This window comes from Ptychodera flava, chromosome 21, assembly GCF_041260155.1.
Source record: "Ptychodera flava strain L36383 chromosome 21, AS_Pfla_20210202, whole genome shotgun sequence".
NCBI lineage: Eukaryota > Metazoa > Hemichordata > Enteropneusta > Ptychoderidae > Ptychodera > Ptychodera flava.
The window spans coordinates 24,809,104-24,833,751 of record NC_091948.1 but is presented as its reverse complement, the minus strand read 5'-3'; the positions used below and the strand labels follow the sequence as shown (position 1 = coordinate 24,833,751).

The 24,648-nt window shown below is 35.0% G+C and overlaps 1 protein-coding gene across 1 annotated transcript in view; it reads right to left on the bottom strand.

Annotated features, from left to right (window-relative positions):
* Positions 1-24,648, bottom strand: part of LOC139121821 (myogenesis-regulating glycosidase-like) — a 65,929-nt gene that overhangs the window by 16,929 nt on the left and 24,352 nt on the right. Inside the window, exon 2 of the mRNA XM_070687024.1 lies at positions 11,068-11,336. The gene's annotated coding sequence lies outside the window, so the exon portion shown is untranslated. The remainder of the gene's footprint in view (positions 1-11,067; positions 11,337-24,648) is intronic.

Sequence of the window (24,648 nt, the reverse complement as noted above, 5' to 3'; positions counted from 1 at the left end):
AGAACACTTTTGATTTGACTCTGGACAGGATAGGGATCTGAATTTGCTAATCTGCATACCTGATTATTAAATTAACTTTGGTTGATCGGTGAGATTGCAATCTCCAATCAAATAAATGCATCCGGTTCAAGCAAGACTACACACAGATAATTTGTATATTGCTTTAGAATATTACCACTCTTAATCAATAAATAAAGGAAGTTAATGATTCTTTAGGATAATTAAATGCCTTGGGCAATTTGCAACATGATGAAATAGTATAATTATACATTACATTATTGAAATATCCAGGATCTTTAAGAGTAACTGATGAACCTTCATGTGAAACTGATAAATTATCAAAGGAAATCACAACCTTTAATGTAAAACTGTTTTAGAATATTGACCTATGGTTTATGGCTTTGGGACTGATCTCTTTCCAATTATCCATTTACCATGTGATTTCATCATCAGTGTATTTCATTTTTCATTCCCTTTGTAGATGTAAATGCTTTCTTATATTAAAGAAATTAAGTGATTCTGGTAAACAATACAATATTAATGCTCAGAATAATGAGAAACTACAACGATGAATATTATAAGAAGCAACTTGATGAGAAAATTGGTTATGAGACACTTGTACAATCAATATGACTAAATTAAATGACTTGAAACAAATGACAAACACAAAGCATGCAAATGGCTGACTTGTATTGCAATTTGCTAGCATGCAAACAGACTGAGATTAGCCCATTGAGCTGTTGAGGTAATGTGAATAGGGTAATTTAATGGTGTGTACTCTGTGTTTATACTGCTAAAATGGCTTGCTGTATATACCTTGTAAGGTGAAGCGTTCAGTCAATTGAGAAAAAGTAGAACTGTATAGCCTTGCAGTGTCAGCTGTTCAGTACAGATCCAGATTGGAGTCTCAGATCTCACATCATTTCAGCAGTTATCAATACATAAACTGCGTGTATGTCTTTCCGGGGAGAGTAGACAATTGTACAGGACACGTAATACGTAAAAGAAGTTATATCATACCAGTATATACTGATGGCGCAAATACTGCAGTCTGATTGATCGAGATGTGAAAATTATAAACCATGCTATATTCGCAATACAGCAGGGTTAGGAATAGGCAAGAGCTCTTGGCTAGGAAAAATCCCCTTTTTGACTTTTCACACCAGAATTTCAATTTTTAATATTATGATAGCAAACCACCTCAGTAATGGGTATGTGTGACTATTCGATTTTGACCACTTATAACCGGTATATACACTCACTTAAATCACAAATGTCATGAAATGGTCAAAATCTTGTGGTATACCGTCACTGAGTGTAGTTATAAATACATACAAGATACGTCATTCAATGTCAAACATCAGTGAACCACCGAGGATATTGAGAAATGATATTGTCCTGTCAAGTTTGCTGGAAGAAACGATGGTACAGAATAGATTTACGGAAAGGCCTGTCCTTGAAGGCATTAATAATAAAAGGATACCTCGGGAAGAGATGCATATAACACTACGACTGGAAATCAAGTGAGCAGAACTGTCACCAGCTGCACAGGAAGAGGAGCATTAGTCATTATGGAAGTATTTTCCGTTTATTTGTATGTTAATTGTCAAAACCTTCAATGGCCGTGACTGAGCTAGTGTGCATCAACAATTTTCTTTTCAAAAGGAAAAGAATTGTGAACTAGTGCAAGTGTATGGGTCTGTAGTAGATGAACCAGGCAACAATTGAGTCTTTGAGAAACCTACATCGTAATGTCACACTTTAATGGGCAACAATATTCAATTGAAGCTGTAGAGGCCAGTTACTTGATATTGTAACTGCATTAAGCTGGGATGCGTCAGAAAAAACTTGTTAAACAGTATTGATAGGATAGCTGCTGTACAGACATGTATTTGTTGATAATTCAATGCCTGGTGTGACAATTGGACTGAAATGGCTCTAATTTATAATTTGCCAAACCATTGAGGTTTCAGGAAAATAAATAATTGGGGACAGATATGATGGCATAACTTTAAAGTGCAAAACATTAAATGATAAAATATGCAGATTGAAATACTAAATGCAAAATAATTGCACATACTATGTAACCACCTTCTTGTCGTGATTAGAGTTTGGGATTTTACCAGGGAGAATTTCCCTAGATAATTTTCGAGTACTATCTGAGAAATATATTTGATATTTACACTTAAGCCCTATTTGATCTGATTTTAATGACATTGACCCCAAAATAATGTTATTTAGATAGTTTTAATGACACAAATTTTGTCCTTTCTCAATGTGACCATGCACAGCCTTCTGTAGCTTGAATATCGGCGTTAGGTAGGATGTGTTCATTCTTTTCAAAACATCTGACATCACTTCTTGTTAATATACTTTTCTTTCTTGACTTTGGCTATGTTGTCTTGTGTCAAAGTGTTGTGTAATAGAGTTCATTGTTTATCTGAGTGAATCTCAGAATATGTGACTACATATACATTATAATGAGTGAGATTTTTTTATTTAGGATTGTTTTCGAGTGGAAACACATCAAGATTTTGTGGACAGTGATTTGAGGTACACTACAGTCTGCATGCAGAGAAGCACATTCCTGGTGTATTCAGGGAAAATTAAAAATAATCAAAGAATCCATGCAATCAAGTTCTTTCTTCTTTAATTGACATATCCTTTCATCATATGTATTTGAAAGGATGACAGAAGTTGAAAAGTTTGAAGGCGTGGTTGCTTGATTCCATTAAATCTGTGATGCAATGGGACAACTCACCAACTTAATTAGTAATATATGCTGGGCACATTGCTTCATTTGTTGACTAAATTATAATTATCCTAATGAAATTTACTAATAAGACATTCTCAGACAGTCTATCGATCACTCATGAAACATTAAAAAGTACCGGAGATACAGCAACTTGATTTTAGACGTGAAAGACTCATGAATATTTAACACTTAAATATCACACAAATATTAATTTCTGTTGTCATTTATTCTTGATGATTGTAGAATTGCAGAGTTGCCTGAGATTTCAGTAATGGTGCAAATTTATGAGAAACGCTGGCTGGCAGAGCTAAAAAACCACAAAAAAGCATTATACAACCTTAAAAAGCAGTTTGTTCACTTGAATCAAGACATGATATGATAACAATCTGGCAACATAACTTTTCTTTGAAATGGATTTGGTCCATTCGTTTTCCAACAGTAGATCAATGTAAGATCACATGTTTATAAGATATCAGAGAGTATAACAATATGGTCCTTGGCTGACTCATCTGATAAGCTGAACCGTGCATTTTCACTGTAGCCTTTTCTAGTCCAGACATGATGGGCATAGATAATAGCTGCAGCTCAGCTTGTCAAAATTGAGGGATTGTAGCAGACAATAATCCTTCATTTTGAATTGGGTGACTGCATGAGTAAGCTGAAGAAATTATTAACATAACATATTAACATTCAAGGACACGTATTAAAATTAAATGAAAGTGGTTTGATGGCAGATTTGTATGTATAAGGATTATGTAATCTACACTGGCCAGCTTTTGAAAACCATCATGGACCAGATAATTGCCAATTAAACTTCTTGTGATCAAATTGGGTATTAATCGTAGGTTCTTTAAAAACTTGAATAAAATAGTAATTGAACATCTCGCGTGAGTATAGATAAAATCTCTGTGGTTTAATGCAGACACAAGAACATAAACTGGGCTACCCAGTACATATGATGCACTACATGCATATATCCCTGACACTTGATCTAAATACCCTTTGTGATGTGTTTCCTTTGAGCAAAATAAAGGCCATATAGTTTCTCAGTGTACATAATTGAACTGAAATATACTTTCACAGTTTGCATCTTTGAGTTTAATTTTGGTGTCATGTTTTATATATCCTTTAAACTATGGCATACATGTACACACAGGCAGACATTAATATAGCTGTTTGAGATTGGCAGCTGCGCTGATAGTCAATTGACACTGTGTAATAGTTAATAATGAACATTGTTCAGAGCACACATATCCACTTTTCATCTTACAATCTACTGACTTCATTTGATCCTGATAGTTATAGCTTTATGTTAATGATCCTCATTTGGGATTTCAATTTTTTTCATAGCAAGCAAATCATTCAAAAAATACCGCAATTATACGGTGTCGCTCAAATTTGATCAGAATTGGTATATACCAGTATGGGTTACCAATGATCAACAATAAATGTTGTTTCTATCTGTTCAGTGGAGGACAATTCTATGTTGATGTTATGACAATGATTTCTGCACAGTACAACCAGAAAAACAACAAGAAATATTTAAACCAGAAAAACAAGAATGACAAAAGTAATTAAGGTCTAACTTTAGGTACTGGAGGTCAACTTTGAGGAGGCACCGTAGACCAGTGGGTAGGGTAACAGACTCACTATCAGAGGATGGTGGGTTCGAGACAAAAACAAGAAATTGACAAAAGTAATTATAAGGTCTAACTTTAGGTACTGGAGGTCAACTTTGAGGAGGCACCGTGGACCAGTTGGTAGGGCAACAGACTCACTATCAGAGGATGGTGGGTTTGAGACCCGGTTCAAGACCCTTAATGTCCAGAGTAGTGGACTCTCTGTCGGAGGACGGTGAATTCAAGACTCTAGCACGGTGTTGCGCCCCTGAGCAAGGCACTTTACTCCTCATTGCTCCATTGGGTGATTGGTTATGGGTACCTCGTCCTGTAATTGGGCTAACGCCCGTTGGATGATGGACTGATTAAGTTAAGTTAAGTAAACTTTAGCAACATGCATAGCAGAAACAAGCCCCTCGTAGTTTAGTATAAACGGTCTTCCCCCATCTACTGTCTATGGTTTCAGCTGGTCTGTTAATATGTAACAGTTCATAAACAATGACAGGAAATGAGTCAAGATCAGTGGAGTTGGCCTGTTTCTCACAGCCATGCCTCCTGCACATTTGCAGGATTTCACTTTTTCTTACCTCATTTGCACATTTTTGACACAGATGTGTTCACATCTCAACCCCTGCATCTACCTGTACACCAAATACTGAGATGGTAGCTTTGGCGGTATGGGAGCCTTTGTGTGTGACGGACATACATCCGCACATACCCCAAATATACAAACATACAGACATGCAAATCAGATGCAAATGAACTGATTCAGCTTATACGATAACCTCACGATTGGCACACAGTCCATGTAGCCGACAATGAGATGCAAATGATATGCGGTTAAGGTCTCCTCGACTAACTTTCAGCTGGTTGCTCACTTTCTACTATTTTTATAGTATTTTATACAAAGTCACAGACTTATTCTACCTGCAACTTAAAACTGATAGTGATTTTGTAGCCCATTCTTTACTATTTTTCATAGTTTTTGGTAGCCGGTAACAGACACTTCGTGTTCGTGTCGGCTACATGGACGATCTGCCAGATTTCTCACATTGGTACACCAAATGTGAGCTAGAAACTGAATTTTTAAACTGAATTATATTCAAGACAACTTTCAGCTTGCCGTAAATAGCAAACTACTTTACTTGTTATGTTCAACAAGCACATATTGATCTATTGCGGACATATTTAGATTATGTCTAAAGTTGTGCAAGCAGTTAAAGAAAGCAATCTTTAAAAGTAATCTTAACATTACTGTATAGACTGGTCTGCACTACAGTCTACACTCAACCAAAGTTGTTCTTTTAACTACTTGAAAGTGTAAAAAGGAAATGTCACTTGCAGGCTCAACATGACTGAACATTTTTTGTAAGTTGAAAATATAATTGGCCAATTAAATATACGTTAAATAACCACAGTGATGAATGAACTTGTGCCCTGCAAAAATTACAATGAATTTCTCAAAATACATGATCATTGAAATTTGAAAATTAAAATAAAAATTTCATCAGAGACATAAAAAAGACAAAATAATTTCGAGACACAATAAATAATCATGCAAACTTAATACAACAACTAAGCAAGATACTATCTAGTAGACTTACACTAAAAAAAAAGACATATTAACCGATGCAATTTAACCCTTTGAGCGCCAAAGTAAATTTTGTCCCCTTTATAAAATAAATTGCACTCAATTTTTCTCAGATTTTTGCCATATTTTGAGAAAAAACTGTAGCCAATGAAATGTGATGTCCATTTGGTCCAAAATTATTTAAAAAGTACAGAAAAATTCATAAAAATTGGTAAAATGTTGCACTAGAATTTTGGCGGGAAAAAAATTACAGCGCTCAAAGGATTAAAAACGTGAATGAATTGTAAAACCATGAAATTACTCTTTTGTAACTAATGACCTATGCTTGCTTTATCTCAATCAGCTGGGTTGACATGCACAAAATGTAAGCACATAATTCTTTTCACATGCAAGTAAAAAATATTTTTTTTATGTGTTCAATTATTTACAATGTCAGAATAATTATATGACATTTCCAAATCGAATTTCTTTCTTAAATCATATTCTCTATTCAAATTAAATTTCTCTTTCAGATATTTACTCTCAAATGTTTTAATCTGACAGCAGGTGTTCATTTGTAAGACTACACTCTTGGGAATGCATGCTTAGGTAAGAAGTGAGCTATGGGTGATACATAAATGTCAAAGTTCAGTTTCATGAAAGACTCTGTTAAAGCTGCTTTCAGAGTGTCTGGCAGCTGTAAATTGCAGTGGGTAAACTATATAAGAACAGTTGCAGTTGAAAATATGCAACAAACACAGTATACAATATACTACGCCTGCTTCAGCAATTTTTTTATAGGCTTACATTACACATTGTGAGATGAAAAACCTTCCTGTATTCAGGCTTATAGGGAATGCCTTGTACACATGTTGAAAAATGAGAAGATCTTTCACTGTCTGCAGCTGAGCAAGATTGTGAATATGATGACTTAATTATAGTTCATCATGGATGTCAAACCTGACTTAATGCAAAATAAACGCTAAAAATCATGAAAATGTTATCATTAAAGAAAGATTAAAGGTTGTGCTGTGTAAGAAAAAAAATCTTTTTGTTCTAGGTCAGGTATTGCTGGCATCTGTGAACTTACATGTAAAAGATGTCATTCAGAATACAGTAAGATACTGTGATACAGATAATTCACACACCACATTGATATCTCCTAGGTAAATCTTACTGCGATATGCAAATCAGGGCTGGGATGTAGCAATCGTATGCTTTAATCTGAACAGCTTGGGACCCTACTAAATTTAGTTTGCGGAATGGGCAGCCATCCCGCGAGTCAATCAACACGATGTATGTGCAGCAGATTACAAAGATGAAAAACCAACAGCTGTAGAATATCAAGAGACAGAGCTGTAACATTTCAGTGACAGATGGTGCAATATCGAGTGAGACACACAGCAAATTAAAGTCAGAATTCAGCCTTGAGATTTTGCAATTATACACAGTCACTGAGTATAAAATATATTTCAGTGCGACTTCTCATTTCAGCCATACAGCCCACTGGCAGATAAAATGTGTCTTGGGATTGTGATGTCCAACTGTGCAAGTCATTTATCAGTTTTTCATGGTAACCATGGCAACAAACGTGCAAATAAATAGTTAAACTTTATCACATTTTCAATTTCTACGATGATAGCTCTGCGTTATTTGCACACTTGGCTTTTCAGTATCAAATTTATATCTTTATGATGCATAGTAATATGTCTCGGGGCAAATGACTGATCGTATTAGTCCGCCTAACTCTGGAGTTTTTCACCCTGTATTTAAGGGACCATAGTATCTGCATCCTATAAATATTATTGTAAAAAGTAAAATTACTTTTTTCTTCCTGCATAACATACAAATTTATCATAACATCTTTATGGCATTGCACTTGCAAACCATGTATGCCATCAATATATAGCAGATATTTTAAATAGCCTGTATCACTATAACATTCTTGAAGGATGATTTCTACACAGACATTGTCAGTCTGCTCAGATTTTCTTGAAAAGAGTAGAAGATGTGAAGCAGCTATAAATTATCCATTTAAAACCTGCAAATTTTTTCTAACCATCTTTGTAAGATAATTCTAGGCTAAGAATCTGCTCATATTTTCTTTGATTGTGGCAAAATCTGAAGGTTATACCATAAAACATCATGGCAAAATCTAAAGCTACTACATCAATTCACGTGATTTAGGGAAATTAATGCATGAAGGGAATTATTCATTCAGGGATTACAGTCTCACAATTGATGCTGTTGGCGTCACGTTCACATGTGATGCAGTACTTCATTCTACTTCCAAGCTGGTCAATTTAGGTGAGAAATTGGAACTACGGCAAGCCAAAGACCATGGATAATGCAGCATTTCAATAATCAATATGTGTTATACACGGTTGAGATACTCCCTGTAATTGATTTAGCTGGAAGGGAGAAGACGACCGTCATGGATTGGACTCAGACTCACGTTATACACTACAGCAACACTTGGACAGAAAGTAAATTAAGAGTCTTTATTGATACCAGAAATGTATAACTATTATTTAAGTTAGACTTCCTCCACCACAGTGGAGGGACTGTGGAGAAACTTAGTGTGAATCAATGGAATTCGATCTTGCTCTTTCCAAAATGGGCATGTGTTTTCTTATCACAGTAATATGGTAAATTGATATGCTGACTGTCTGAATAAAAGAGGCTGCAATACCTCTGAGATCACCTGACGTGTACTTTTATTCCTCAGTTCAGCTTCAATTGAAACAAATTCATGTGATCACCACGACAGCAATCAGAACGCCCAAGGATACATTCATTCTGCTCGATGCATCAACAAAAATCCTCAATATTCCAAAAAACTAAATGGATACACTTTTTACTTTCTCACAAATTAAGTAGCTGTCACAAAATTGGCAAAACATTAACATAAATATACCAATTTTCTCCTTCTGATCTTGTTTGTCAGGCAGATATAAATTACTTTTCTTGAAAGACCTTTCAAGATAAGTGGCCAGTTTCAAAAAAGGCTTTCATTCTTTTTCTTTCTGTGTTAGGTGCAACCTGTCCCCTATAAATTTAGGATTGTGAGGAAAGCTTAGTCATACTGGGGATGACAACTTGTGACAAAAATGTTTAACTTTTATTATTTATTTATTGTCAGCAGGTATCATTTAGATATCTTTTATTTTAATATCAACATACCATATTTAGGAATACTGAGTAATGGGTGATTATTTTAAGGGTTGGGATCTAGCCAAGTGTGTTTGACTGTGATATATGTCTTCGCTAGATGACTATAGGTACCGTATATTGGGAGCTCAAATCTGGTCAAGAAATATCGGTAACTGAATTATAAAAGATTTTCTTGAAAAAGTTATAATTGCCACATTAATTATGGATTATGAATTCTTGCCTATTTTTCATCCTTGACAAATTGAAACATATCAAAGTTTGAAAAATGCCATAATTTTTTCATTCAATACAACTTAAAATCATCACAATTTCAGTAAGAGAATGGTGCAATTATGTTATGTGAAATCGCATGGCTGGATCAATTTATATGGAAATAGGGATACTGAGGCTGAACGTGGGTCTGAATTACTGTCCATCAATCAGAAGTCAGATTTCTCGGAAAATTAAAACTTTAAATTTCCGGGCTTTTCCGGCAAGGCATTTCCAGTGAAATGTGAAATGATTTCCGATGAAAGGCTGAGTATCAATATAATTCTTCATCAGTTCTCTCTGATCAATATCACATGGCAATTCAATTCAGCCATTGACAGGCACTGAAATATTTAGCCTTGAAAAAATCTCTCTCCGAAGAAAAGAAGAGTTACCTCTATAATCAGGTCAGCACACCTTGCTTGTCAGACTGTAATGACAAACATGCGTCATTCTTTTACCCTCTACATCCGTACAGAACGGCGACATTTTTCCTTTCTTGCTCTGCACGCTAACAGTTTCCTGCCAAAATGTTGGCGCTAGAATGGTTCATACTCAAGGAATAGGTTTCTTTTACCTTGAATGTCCCTGACAATGGAATTCTGTAGAATTTTTCTCAAGTTTCATGGAAGCTGACAACTCAAATATTTATTTTTCTTTGGCTATTTATCAATGCCAGGCTGTAAAATATACACTCCTATATAATGATTGCTACATCACAGTCTTCTGTTTTTCTGGAAGCAAACTATTCAATACAATAAAATCTTCATCAATGCCTTAATTCATTGGTCCAACAGAAATATTGTTTAAATGAAACCTGTCAAAACTGAACCCTGTCTATTAAAACTGCATGGAAACCTGTCTAAACTGAACCCTTTTCCCAGTCCCATTCCAATAGAACTCTTAAACTGTTAAAAGGACCTCTATAAACCAGACACCTCTCCAAACAGAACAATTTTCTCAGTCCCTGAAGGGTTCGGTTTAGTCAGCTTTTACTGTACTAAAATCAATGGAGAACGACTTATACAAAGATCTGTCATCTACTTGTATTTGTTAACTTCGAGATCGCCATACACTCTACGTTTGCTTATTGTGACAGAGCCTCAGAGAATGATAATTGTATAACGTAAATAAATATTGCTGCACTTTTTGCTGAGGTAAACTACTTGACAAAATGTAGAAAACCTTGTTACACGAAACTTATTTAAATAAGGCTTTAAATGCCTAAGGTACAACTTATATTTGTTCAGGTTATATTGTTTTGGGTCATATTCTATCGTATAAAGCAATCTCCTACATCATGGAAGGCACAATAGTGAACTTCATGAGTGGCAGACTTTTTTTTGTCCATGGATTATGCAACCTGGCTGAAAATTACAGCTTAATAGCATTTTCTGATTTTCTGTGAAATGTAAAATATTGACAAGTTAATGCCTAAATTTTTAACATTGTAAAGAATAACTTTAAATATTAAATGAGTACTGTCACACCAATATTCAAGGTTGCAACACCAAATTTAAATATTTTCAATCTCAAGTCATTCAAGCTGAGACTGAAATTGACAACATTGATGTCTAAATTTGCAAGGAAAATATGCAAAACAATACTTGTTGACATAGAATAATACAACAGTGAATGTAAAAGTATTGACAAAGATGTTTACGGCAGGTTTTTTAGTAAAAAAATAGAAAAATGCTTACCAGCTTTCTTGACAGTCGTGATTGACCCAACAATGTGGCTATTTGTTGGGCGTATAATCTCTGTGTGCTGTAAAATTCTGTGACCTGAACTCATTACATAGGGTGCTTTGCACTGGATGTGATCATGTATCCATCACCTTGGTCCATCAGTCAAAGGGATGACAAGTGTGACCTTGGTATGCCTGACAGTTGTTTATCAACTTCTTTGTTTTAAGAGGAATGGCACTGACGCAGAATGAGCGATCACTGATTGACTGTCATTCTCACACCTGCAACGATGAGAACAAACCACATAGTCAACATTACGCAAAAAAACCCAAATAAAATTGAATACTGTGTACATCCTAACAATACTGGGTGGCTACAGGATTACTAGACACTGCATGGGGCAGGCCTTACTACAGCAATGTTACTCACTGATGGCACAGCCTAGCTGGCACATCCGTTAGACCACATGCAGGTATGGAATTTGAGATCTTGAATTTCAGCTAGAGTCTCTCATGTGAGACAGGATAATCTCATCTTGCAGCAAGAGCCTAGGGGCTCCTTTATGCAGATGGCGTGCAATACTTTTTACATGGTGAGATAACATTGATGACAGACGGAATTTCACGATAACTCAAAAAAGAGGATACACTATCTTTCTGGTTAGCATGAAGAAGGTTGACAATATCTCTTAAGAAAAGGAAATATACATTTTGAAAGTTCATAGCCATTAAGTTATTTCCCCTGATCACAGAGTGGGCTTATTGTTATACACCAGTATATTGCATCTGACATTTGACGCAGAACCACGTACAGGTACAGACCTGGCATCTATAAAAAGTTCAACACTACCAAGGAAAAGGTTGACAGAGGATGTGATCTGGCAGACAGTATACAAGCTTGTAGCTGTCATCACCCATCGGGTGATTTATCATATTTCAGAATTACACAGTCAGACATGTTTATTGGGCTATGCCCCAATTCGGTTTAGTCTTGTAATTTTCAAACAAAAAAAAAACTCCGAAAAATCATTCCATCCATGAACTCTGCTTATTTCAATCAGAAGTAAAGAGTAAAATGCAGCTTTTTTTTCTCTATATGAGTTTTTACATTTCATTCTAATTGCTTTATGTTTTGGTTTATTTTTAATCAAGAGGGAAAACTTGTTTTTGTTCATTTTTGGTCAAATGTGTACAGCCAATTGTGATAGTTTTCAAATTTGATGTGTAGCTTTCTACTGATGCCCTTATCAAGGTTTGTGAAAATTATAAGCATAAATTTGCATACCTGTATATGTAAATGATCGGGACTTTTATATATAGATTTTGCTTCAAAACTGTATCTCTAAAATATTTGCTTCTCTACCATGGCCATCAAACTTTGGTTTGCAGGTTCCAAGAAGTAACCTCATTCAAATGTGTTCAAATCATGATGAAATTTGCAAATTATTTTGTCAATTTTGTCTTATTTTCAGTCAAACTACAGGGACCTAAGTCTCCAATGTGTCTCCTTGTGTGTTTGTTTGCTTATGAAATACACAGGTAGAGTAAATAAAATTCCTGAAAACATAGAAACATTATTTTTGTTTGATAAAAAAAAATTGACATAAAAGGAAAATTTAAGTCAGAGCAGCCCACACACTCTGCCTGAACTATCGCTGTGCCTGAACAAATACATTCAAGTTTAACTTTCTTGAAGGATGGAAGCTTGGCCTTCTCTGTCACACACACTGAGGTACGTTTGCTAATTGTAAATTTTTAGGGCCACCACTTTCCTCATATTTTGTGAAAAGTTTTTCTCTGAAATCGTTTATCACGGCTCCTAGGGACAAATTTATCCCCATTTGACAAGCGTTGATGAAGTTTTTGTCTCATTTTGTCTATGCAGTCCTTGTGATGTTTTCAATTGAATTTGTTAATTGGGTTTCTGGTCTAAAAGGGGCAAACATGCCAATTTTGAAATCATTTTTGTCAAAAACTTTATGATATTCTTTTGTTCTTTCTGTTCATTATTGTTTTCCTTGAAAACAATACTGAAATGGAACTATTGGCTGCTAGGTACTTCTTTTACGCTCCAAGACATGCCTTTCTCCATTCTTCCCAGACACATTAAAAGGCTGTCATATTCACAGACGCCCTTGTATTGATCTACAAGTGAAATGAGGTGAGTACAAGACTCTGTTGCCATTTCAATGGACATGATTAAGTCTGAAGGATGAGTTCAACTAATACTTTTGACAGTATACTAGCAACATCCACTTGTCCTTTAAGCCACAAAGATATTAGAGAAATCTGCCAATTACCTTACTTTTTGTTAGCCTTGATGGATTATGTCCATGAGATTGGTCATGGGTCTAATGACGGCATAAATTGACCTTCACATTCACATTCACTGACAAGGACTCTTGCAACATACATCCAGGTTATTTTTTCCCTTTTTGTACACGACTCTTAATTTATATTACAAATTATATCCAGTAATTATCTTCATGCAGTCACTTATTAAATTTTAATATTGCAATCGGGATGAAGGCACATCATTGTTGATATTCATATCAAAATTGTTTGCTTTGGGTCATTATAAACATGAAGACGATTATAATATACACAAAGAACAAAAAATTTACCAAGTAATTAGACCCACCTCACAAAAATAACACCATCTAGAGAACTATCAAGCTTATGCACCTTCTGTAATGAGGATGAAGAGTCACTTATTCATCTTTTCTTTCAACAAATTAAATCATCTTAGACAATTTAGAACTTCATAATATATGGTCTAGGTAAACATGGTGTTAGAGGCAGTTAACATAACCTGCATGGGGTATTGTCCAGTGATTCTCATACATCCAATATGTTGATAAATTTTCTTGTACTTGTAGCAAAAAAATTTTACTTATGTCGTGAGATGTATCAAACAAGTCCAACACTCACCAACTTTACTGTATTTGTAGAGAATATATATATGTACAAATAATATATACTACAATTGTATGAAGACCCTTCTGTTAAACTATTAGTCCACAAGACCTCCAATATAGCCTGAAAAATCCTTTTTATCAAATATTGTTTCTATCCAGACAGTCTCATATACTTTGATATTAAAACGCAAAAATCAAATAAAGTGGATCAAATCTCACGATTCAGTTTTGTGGTGTGTTTAATGTTTCAAATTTATAGAAATATTATTCAGCAACAAGTATATATTAATAAATGGACTGAAAATTCCCTGAAGCATTTACCATAAGATCCCCACATATATATCTCTGCAAACCAATTATTGACTCAACTGTGAAAAAGAGAATAATTTAAGGGCATTTTCACATGAAAATGCGTTAGATGACGCGATATGATTCCTAAAAAGTATATGAGTCAACTATACAATGTACAGATAGATCCTTCCATCCTTTCACCCCCTGAAAGAATTGGATTCACCCATGCAACTTCCTACTCTATCTATTATGATCATCTATGAAATGATACATCCGACACCTTCAGTTGTAGGGTCCTTCAGTGTTCAAATCATGAACTAGCCAACCAAACATTATAGATTCAGGAAAAGCAACAGCATCGGCATTTATTGTGAAAAGTGTTATAAGCCAACACAGATGCATGCAATTATGCTCTAATGATAATTAACAGGTGCATCTGACCAACTGATGCAAAATACCATGTGTCCATGCAGTGGTCTGATCTAGAATTAGAGACCACTGTTTACCATCCTGCTATGTGAGACCATATACTACTCAGCATTAACAGTGACTTGAAGGACAAACCCAGCTGTTCATGTCAATCAAGCCATGGGTACAACACTATAGTTGCCTTCTCAGTAGTGCTTTTTAATTGTTAAATGTAACTTAAAAATTCTACAATTTGATTTAAGTTCATCAAAATTGAATACACTGCTTGAGAGAACACAAAAAAAATACCGCAATTATACGGTGTCGCTCAAATTTGATCAGAATTGGTACATACCAAAGATCAACAATGAGTGTTATTTCTATCTGTTCAGTGCAGGAAAATTATACGTTGATATTATGACAATTTCTGCACAGTACTACCAGAAAAACAACAAGAAATATTTAAACCAGAAAATTAAGAATGACAAAAGTAAATAAGGTCTGAAACTTTAGGTACTGAAGGTCAACTTTAGCAACATGCATAGCAGAGAATCTCTCTACCGTGTACAAAAATAGACATCCATGGTTTTAGCAGATCTGTTAATATGTCACAGTTCATAAACAATGACAGGAAATGACCAATTAGTGCTGTTTCAGTTACTGCTACCACTCCAAAACACAATGGGTACTGTACCCTGCATACAAATAGGTTAAAGGTCAAAATCCTCTTATTCAGATGTGTGGGCTGATTCAGTTCACTGCCACCACTCCTGCACACTTGCAGTATTTCCCTTTTTCTTACCTCATTTGCACATTTTTGACACTCAGATGTGTTCATTTGAACAAATTCACATCTGAACCCCTCCATCTACCTGTACACCAAATACTGAGACGGTAGCTTTGGCGTACCAGCCTTTGTGTGTGACGGACATACATCCACACATACATACCCACAAATATACAGACATACAGACGCCACTCAGACTCATCATATAAGCTCTTTTTGGTATTTATATATAAAACCAAATATGAGCTAAAAATTTATAAATCCCAAAGGAACTTTCTCTTTTCTTTGAATGTTATCATTATATTTGACACGAAAGATATAAACCCATTACTAATAGTACTTCAAGAAAGATTTGTAGCAAATTTTTGAAAGCTAACATTTTGCAGTAGCATATTAATAAACAATCGTTCTAGAAGGCGATGCTGAAACCATCGGTAGAACTACTTGTAGAATGCAAATATTGCATGTGAGTATTATGATCAGCACTGACTGAAAAATGCATTTTTCATTGTGACTTTAAGATATTAAAGAAATATATCATATTCATGAAACTTGATAATGAAAGACAAGAAATTGACCTTTTTAATCTAACAATTCTCTGGTGGTTAATAAGCTCAGAATCCCCTAAATTATATATTTTCAGAAAGCCTAGATATAGAGGAACATTTTGGTTACCATAGTGTCACCATTGTTTACATAACTATCATGTGACAGGTAATTTGCATTAAACCTTTCAAAAATCGGTCTTCACTATGTTTTGTCTTAATGCTTTGAGATATACGGCTGAAATTTGTGTGAGTGCAAGCTGTCCTAAGGATCTTTCAAAGTGTGTCTCAGAATTTTTTTAAACCTTGTAAAACAATTTTATGCCAGAAAAAACTTCCAGGTCGGTGAATATAACCCTATATGATTTCTTTAAAATTGTGCTCCAAAAAAAGTAAGCAAGGTATAAATCTGAGACACTTTGGAAGAGCGTTGTGACAGCTTGCAAAATATCTGACTTAAACTTTCTGGACTTTAGAGTCTCTGCTTTTTGAAAATATATAGTATGAGGGGTTTCCTTGTCATCTTTGTATTCTCAAGGTATTCTGTATTAAGGAGGAGCTGCATGTTGTTTTTTTCAAAGCAATATTTATCATCAAAGATGACAAGGAAATTCCCTCATAGTATATATTTTCAAAAAGCAGACTCTAAAGTTTAGTATGATAGCAGTAGTTTACTGGATGGATGAAATGGGTGTATATTTGGGGTATACCTCAATTTCGGTATTAATGATAAAAATTAATTTGCCGGGTGATTTGCATACATTTACATAATTACCACTTCTTTATCACCCAACTTATGAACGACTACTTGACAAGCTAAAAGCTGAAACCCAACCAATATTTTAATCTTGGTTAACAAATTAATAAAAATTGAATGAATATTTGCAAAAAAGTGATTTTTTAGCAAAATACGCTGTGTTGGGTGCCACCCCCTTAAAGCCCCATAGCTGTCAATTTTATGCATTATTTTCATGCAAAGCACAGTTGGTTCGTGTAAATGTGCTAATTAACTGACAGATATGTACATGTATACCAGTAGTATTAATACTGCTCACTGATTTGGACCGCACCTACACTTTGTAACTGGTTAAATAATAAACACTCAGGTGTTGCAGTCGAAAAATGGCACCCCGTGGAAAAGTACAAAAAGACAGTATTTCATGCACATACACATCAAGATCATCTAAGAAACAAATACGATGCCATTTACTTGAATGTACGTGTCACAAGATTAGTTTTTGAAAGTGGCTGCAAATCTAAGATAATGTTAAAACTTTTGAATGTACAGTGTTATACACTTTTACAGTCTTTAATGGGTCTTATTCGAAGATAACCCTTGGAAAACTGAGGATATTTTAAGTCTGTTACACATTCACAGCTATTAATTGGGGCTTTAATTATGGCTAGCACTGCAAAGTTGGATGCTATTCTAAGGCTTGTACATGACAAAATTTACATGCTCTATGCATCCTGCAGATTTCACTTTTTATTGACACCTTTGAACAATATATACTGCAAGTAATTAGTCCAGTATTCAATGTCTGATAGTAATCTCTTTGCTGTAACCTGCTAACGGAGACTGCAGACAGGACATTAATTTCCATTGAAGAAAATCGACGCAGGTCAACTGAGGCAGTGCCAGATTTTAAGATTTGAAATGTGTGATGACCTCTTTTTGTAGCTCATATATACAGTTTAAAACCTGGTGATTTAAAAATATGGGCAAAATGGTGGTGCGTGTATTGGCCCTTTGTTGTATCTCGTTCATGTCTCAGATCATACGTACATCACAGAATGTGCATCAGAAAACAAACTTCCGGACGACCGAGGCTTTCACTGCAATTGTGTCATAATACCGTACATCACTTGATGATTGATTGGACGAGAGACCATGAAATTGGCGAATGTACAAGAACAACTTAAGATTATCCATTTTATAAAACATCAAAGTGGGTCTCATGAAACGCACTGTATATATCCACTGAGATCTGTCAAAATAAATTTCAATATAAGTAATGATGCCCTTGGGGAATCATTTGCGATTCATACTCATAAATCACACTTGTTTTTTTAAAACATGGAATGTGAAAAACCTTTATTATTGATAATCGGATGCTGGAATCACACAAGGGAAACGTAATTTATTGTGTTTATATCTACTGAGATATTTTCCACTTCAGACTAATTATAAAGTTTAGTGGAAAAGATCTGTATTCATTTTATATTTTCTCATTGGATTTTCTCACTCTCTAGAAATCTGCTATCAATTTAATAAAATTCTGATGTATGCCCTAAGAAGTATTCATCTAATTAGATTTTCATCTGAACGATGACATTACACTCAGGTTTCATCATCAAACTGAAACCTGCAATTCCTTTGAGAGTGTGTATCTCAAGTTTAAAGTTTACATATAGCGAGGAAGATTTTATAACAGTTTCTATGAGTTTTGTTGTAAATTTCATATTGAAAACTTTCCGACAAAAATGTCTAACTGTATTTATTGTTGTTTTCCACACTGAGTTCACATTATGTTATTACTTTTAAACTAATAGTAGACGTATAAATTTTGTTTGGAGGGAAGTCTTATTGACAATCTAATATAGGGAGCAAACAAATGACGCTTAGATGTGTGGTACAATCCAGTCAATTCCAGCATAAAATTTTGACAATAAAAACAGTCAACACTGTTCCTGAAAATCGGATATTAGATAATAGAAATGAGACTGACAAATGTTTCTCACAAATCTTTAAACATAGGGCCGAAGTCCCTGAAGCTACTATAGACATGGATACATGACTGTATGAAATTATCTCACTAAGGTCATCCTAGGGACTTGTAAACCAAATATTAAAGCTGTCTGACCAGCAGTTTTGAAAAAACAAGCGACTCAACAGTTGACAGAGCTCTGCTGCGTTATGTAGAGAATAACCTTTTGTGACACATGTATTGATGAAGAAGGTGGATATCTTTGATAGCTCATTTCAGGATAACATCACCAAAAATGGAAAAAAAAATTCCGTAAAAATACAGATTTGCATATTTCATCACAATTTTAACAAATCTAAGTTGGGTTATCCCTAGGGACCTGTATACCAAATAACAAAGCTGTCTGACCAGCGGTTATGAAGAAGGAGATTTTTTGGTGTTAATTTCCATACTTTCAACAATATCAAAAAATTAATAAAAATAGTTTCTCAAAATCATATATTTTATCCACACAAGAAATATCAAATCAGTAAGTACTGCGGTTGTCAAGATATTTGAGTGGAAGGACGCCTAACAAACGGACATACATACATACATACATACATACATACATATATACATGTACATACATACATACAGACTGACGGTGCGCACCGGACGGATACCCATCGCAATAGCTTTTATAGACTATATTAGTCTATACTAGCTAATAAACGAGAGTTAATTACATTCTAATTAAAGTAAACAAGACTTGCTTACATCAAGATTTACGTCATAGAAAACAGCATATATGTATCTGTCAGGTTATAAAGAATCTTAAGCTGGTTATCTTTATCAGTATTTCCATCCTATTAACAAAGCACATTTTAACTTTCAAATTAACATTGTAAGTTTGTTCTGTTGAATAAGTTGAGACTGTATGTACTCAGAGAAAGCACACTGAAGAGACAAATGTTTGAAACTTAAGAAGTTCAAGGTCATCAAAAGCATTATAAGGAATCATGTAACACTTTCTTGCACTGTTTACACAGATTGCATAATTGCTATAAATAGCACATGAGGAATCTTACAGCCCAGCTTTACCATAAAAACCCTATCACTTTGACCACTCTTTTAATTGACCACTCTATTTTTTTCCTCAAAGAGTAATTTTATTTTATCCTTACCAAGTCAACCATAAATGGAAATTAGAACTTTCTCTATCTCTATTTATTTGACCACCCTATCATGACAAACTATTATGAGCAATTTCTTTTAGATAACATACATGTACAGGGCACAATAAATGACGGTTCAGAATATGTCAAAGTTGGGATTCAGGAAAGTTGCCTTTACATGTTTTAATCCTCCAAGATGGTAGGCATCTCACTATGAACTGTCAAAAAAAGTTGAACTTTCTGATAATTCTACACTAAAATTATTTTGGCTTTGATGATTTCCCAATTAATTCAATTATTTAAAATCATATTAGGCCAGGAAGAAAAAATAAATTGTTCATCGGAATCGCCGCTTCTACTTTGGCGTATTTGGAATTTTTTTTTTTCGATCGCGGCAAATTCTTACTTCCGCATTACAAATATTTTTAGTACTGCCGCTGGTGGCGCCCTACACTTTGTCGGGTTTTCGCGGGCACGGGATTTTGAATGAGACTTCCGACGTAGTTGACCGCCAACACGTTGTTGTGACGTCTGAATTTGGCGAATCACGACGCAAAGTGGGTCGATTTGGCCAGAAATTTCCTCGTTTTGTAAAGGTTCGTACATGTCACATCGTGAGTATTAATTTGACCGCCAACATTCGACGTGATGGCCAACAGTTAGTTCCAAAGACGCTACTAGTATTCAGTGTTTGTCCTGATATTACGTTTGGCGATTTATTCAACAAGATCGTGACAGCGGATTGACGGTGCGTCCGATTGAATGAAAATTGCATCGAAAGTATAAAAATTTACGGCAATGACAAAACACATGGTTGCGTCGATGTTAAAGTACGATCTGAATGATGACTATATAACTTCATTCCGATCACAGTACAGTGTTGTTAGACCATTGTGTAAAATGTGTAGAGACAGTGGTAAAGAGGCCAAAACATGGGGCCAAAGTAAAATGAAAGAACTCAGATGCTAGGTCCACCAGGACAATATTAAAGGACAATACTGAATTGTTGGATTTCAGTGATTTGCTGTACATTTCATTTTATTCTGAGAGAATGTTGAAATACTCAGAATATGTTGTGCAAACACTAACTGTAATGTAATGGCCTATGTTATTGTTGGGAAATATAGTATTGTATTCAGTTACCAGTATCAGTGTTTCTTATCTGAGATATTTCTGGTAAAAAGGGAAACAATTATCTTCCTTGTTTGCATCTGTGCAAAAATGCCAGAGAACCGCGTTTACCTTCGGCCTAAAAAAAAATAAAAAAAAAAAAATTTTCGCTCGCCGCTCCTGGGACTTGGTCCAAAAAATCCGATGAACAAGATTTTTTTTCTCTGGCCTTAATTATTTTTTTCTGGTGAATTGATAGGGTTTATACAGTACAAGAATTACATACAATGTAAGTCAAATTTTGACCAAAAATGACAAAAAAATTCCTCAAAAATACACCTTTGCATATTTCATCACAATTTGAACAAATCTAAGTTGGGTTATCCTTAAGGACCTGTATACCCAAATAACAAAGCTGTCTGACCAGCGGTTATGAAGAAGATTTTTTACCAAAAACGCCTTTTTTGGCATTAATTTGCCTATTTCCAACAATATCAAAAAATTAAAAAAAAAAGTTTCTCAAAATCCTATTTTTCATCTACACAACAAATATCAAATCAGTAAGTACTGCGGTTCTCAAGATATTTGAGTGGACGGACGCCTCACAAACGGACATACATACATACATACATACATACATACATACATACAGACTGACGCCGGACGCCGGACGGATACCCATCCCAATAGCTTCTATAGACTATAGTCTATAATAGCTAAAAACTAAAATCAGCTTTTTATTGCTTTGGACGTAGTCCAATGATTGTCTTGATAGCTATCTCACTTTGATTTCTGAAACTATGGTGATCCGTGGACAAATAACATACTACATGACAAATACATTGAATTTCTTGTCTTTGAGACTGTTGCCATGGTGTAGAATGCAATTTCATTGATTTGGGAAAAAGTATGAAATGAAGCAACTGGGTATATATGATTATTGTCAAAAAATATGCAAACATTTTTTGTTTTTGATGAAAATAGATAAACTTTTGCTGAGTGATTTATACAGTGACACTGGCCTGCAAAGGCTACAGCTTTCATAATTGCAAGATCATCAACAATGTGCCTATAAATTAAGGACTTCAGCTTTTTACTTTCGCATTTTCAAAACCAGATGCATTGACAACTTTTAACAGTCCATGCTTAACCTCAGGTGGGAATAAATTCCCAGTTGGGACTTTGGAGCACACACATTGCATCAGCTGAAAGTTATGCAAAATTGGTCGCTATGACGTTAATAGAGTATCTGCATCTGTGACCTAGCCCCTACGGGACAGTCCCTAGTAGTATCACTGTCAGGTACAGGTGTGAATGGAAATGGCAAAGCTACTCATAGGACACAGGTTGTTGACTTCAGATCGACTGATGTTCACCACTTGGGGACCCATGCATCAATCCACTCCAACTAGACATAAAATATTATCTACCTTCAACCAAATTCACAGAACAGCTGAATGAAGGCTGATAGATCTTTTTATTTTGACTAAATAAACAACTAAAACCATTACCTCAGTCAAACAGACTGCTTTCACAGTACGCACGATCGAGTATTAGAAATTTCAACTTTCACAGAAGCAGGTAGCTGATTGCGGTAACTGTTCATTTCCTGCTGGCATACATTCTAAACACACACATATTATGATATTAAACAGATATTATGAACAAGAAATTACAATGCAGAACAATTTCCTACCAAAAATTTGTGAAAAAAGTGCTGAGTCAGCAAATTTCCTAAGGGGTTTTTTAAAGAAAGAATTTTCAAATCAAGCATATACATGGCATACTTGTGTATTGAGAAACTGGCAATTATTACATGGCATTTTTTCATCATGTCTATATGCAAGTCAACAGAATAAGCTGACTCAGCACTATGTATCCTTATTACAGTAACCTGTTCATTCCAGATTCCTTGTAAACAGTCGATCCACAATAACCACTGAAAACAATGGTTTGGGCCAAACCTGATGGTAATTAGGGTACCCTTTATAGGCATATATCAAGCATAAAGAAAGGAAAGATAAAACTTAGTTCTATACGAGATTGTGTAATTTGCTTGCATTCACCTACAAGGATGATCAAATGCCAAGATGATTCTCTACACTAAAACCAGGAAAATATCGCAAACCAAAGAGGTCAATATTATATAAATGTTTGGTATTATTACAGGTTTCTCAACAATTATTGTCATTTAAAACGTTTGTGACATTTGTTACATATTTTATTTTCACATGAGATCGCAAACAATTTGATCAATTTTCGGTGACTATAAAAACCTGCAGAGGATCCAATGCGCTGATAGAAATTGATATTCTGTATGTTTACACAATCGATAACGTTCCTTTACCCACAGAGGCTGCCTGATCAGTAATTTGAGTGTATTTATGGAAAGTATAAATGTCACTTTGAGAAGCACAGGATCAATTAATATGCGGCAGATACCCGTGTTATTGAAAACATGGAAATTAAACCATTATTCTTAATTTATCAAAAGAGACGTTATTGTACCATATGGGATACACTGAAAACAGCTCTGAATTCCACCATATATCATTCCACTCAGCATAATCTATCCTCATTCTGAACTCACAGCAATCATTCGTGGATACTGCTTTCCCTGAGCGGGTCTGAGTAAATATCATTGTGAGTGTTATTGATGAGCACTGCGTTTCATTTTCAATATATGCACATAGGAGAGTTAACAACTCACTCCTATGGTGGATAATTATAATTATTTTACACCCACAGTGAAAATTTTATGAAGAGGTCAAAGGTCACATGGTTCTACAGAAGTTGATCTTGATTTGATATGCTGTGATTTCCTTTAATATTGCTGTCACTGTTATCATAAATTGGAATTCTAATAAATTAGGTCACAATCAGATTTCATTTTCAGAGAGATATTCAGTGGAAGGAATTAAGATAAAGTATTAACCCTTTCACCACCATGGTTTGGTCCATACTTATTGTTATAAATGGTGATTGTGGACCTGTTTACAGGCAAATTGGGGTGAACAGGTTAAAGATATGCCCCTCCAGAGTCATTTTATTAAATTCTTTCCCCAAAGAATGTAGAATGAGTAAATTAAAATTTACAGTAGACTGTACTGTTGTTTGATTAGCACATGCACCGTTCAAGTCTCTCATACAAATTGTTATGATGTAAGGTAGAAGTGTGGTATTAAATTTTGAAAGATGGTTTGGTGAAATTTACATAATTTGCACTTTTAAGGAAATTTGTGATGTAAATTTTTAATATATCTATGTAGCTATAGCGCACGACTGCGTGCGCACACACATACACACACACACACACAGATGGATAGATACATAGGTAGGTAGATCAGATAGATCGATCAATCGATTGATTGATATATACCAGTATATGGGTTGGAAACTGCTGAGTTGCCACTTCTCAAACATTAGTGTTATGACAATGATCCTTTTCAAAGTTAAGCACAATGATGTACTCAATTAGTGTAGGTCATCAGCCATGGCTTGCGGAAAAGTTAACTGACATCCCTAAATGAACTAAGGACATCATTGAAGGTATACAAATTTACAACACATTTGGCGAACCCCTCACATGTGGTTTGCATCGTCCACTCGCACAGGTCCGTTACTTCCGAAGCTTCCATCTTCCGTTACTGGGAAGAACCAGCTGCCCGGA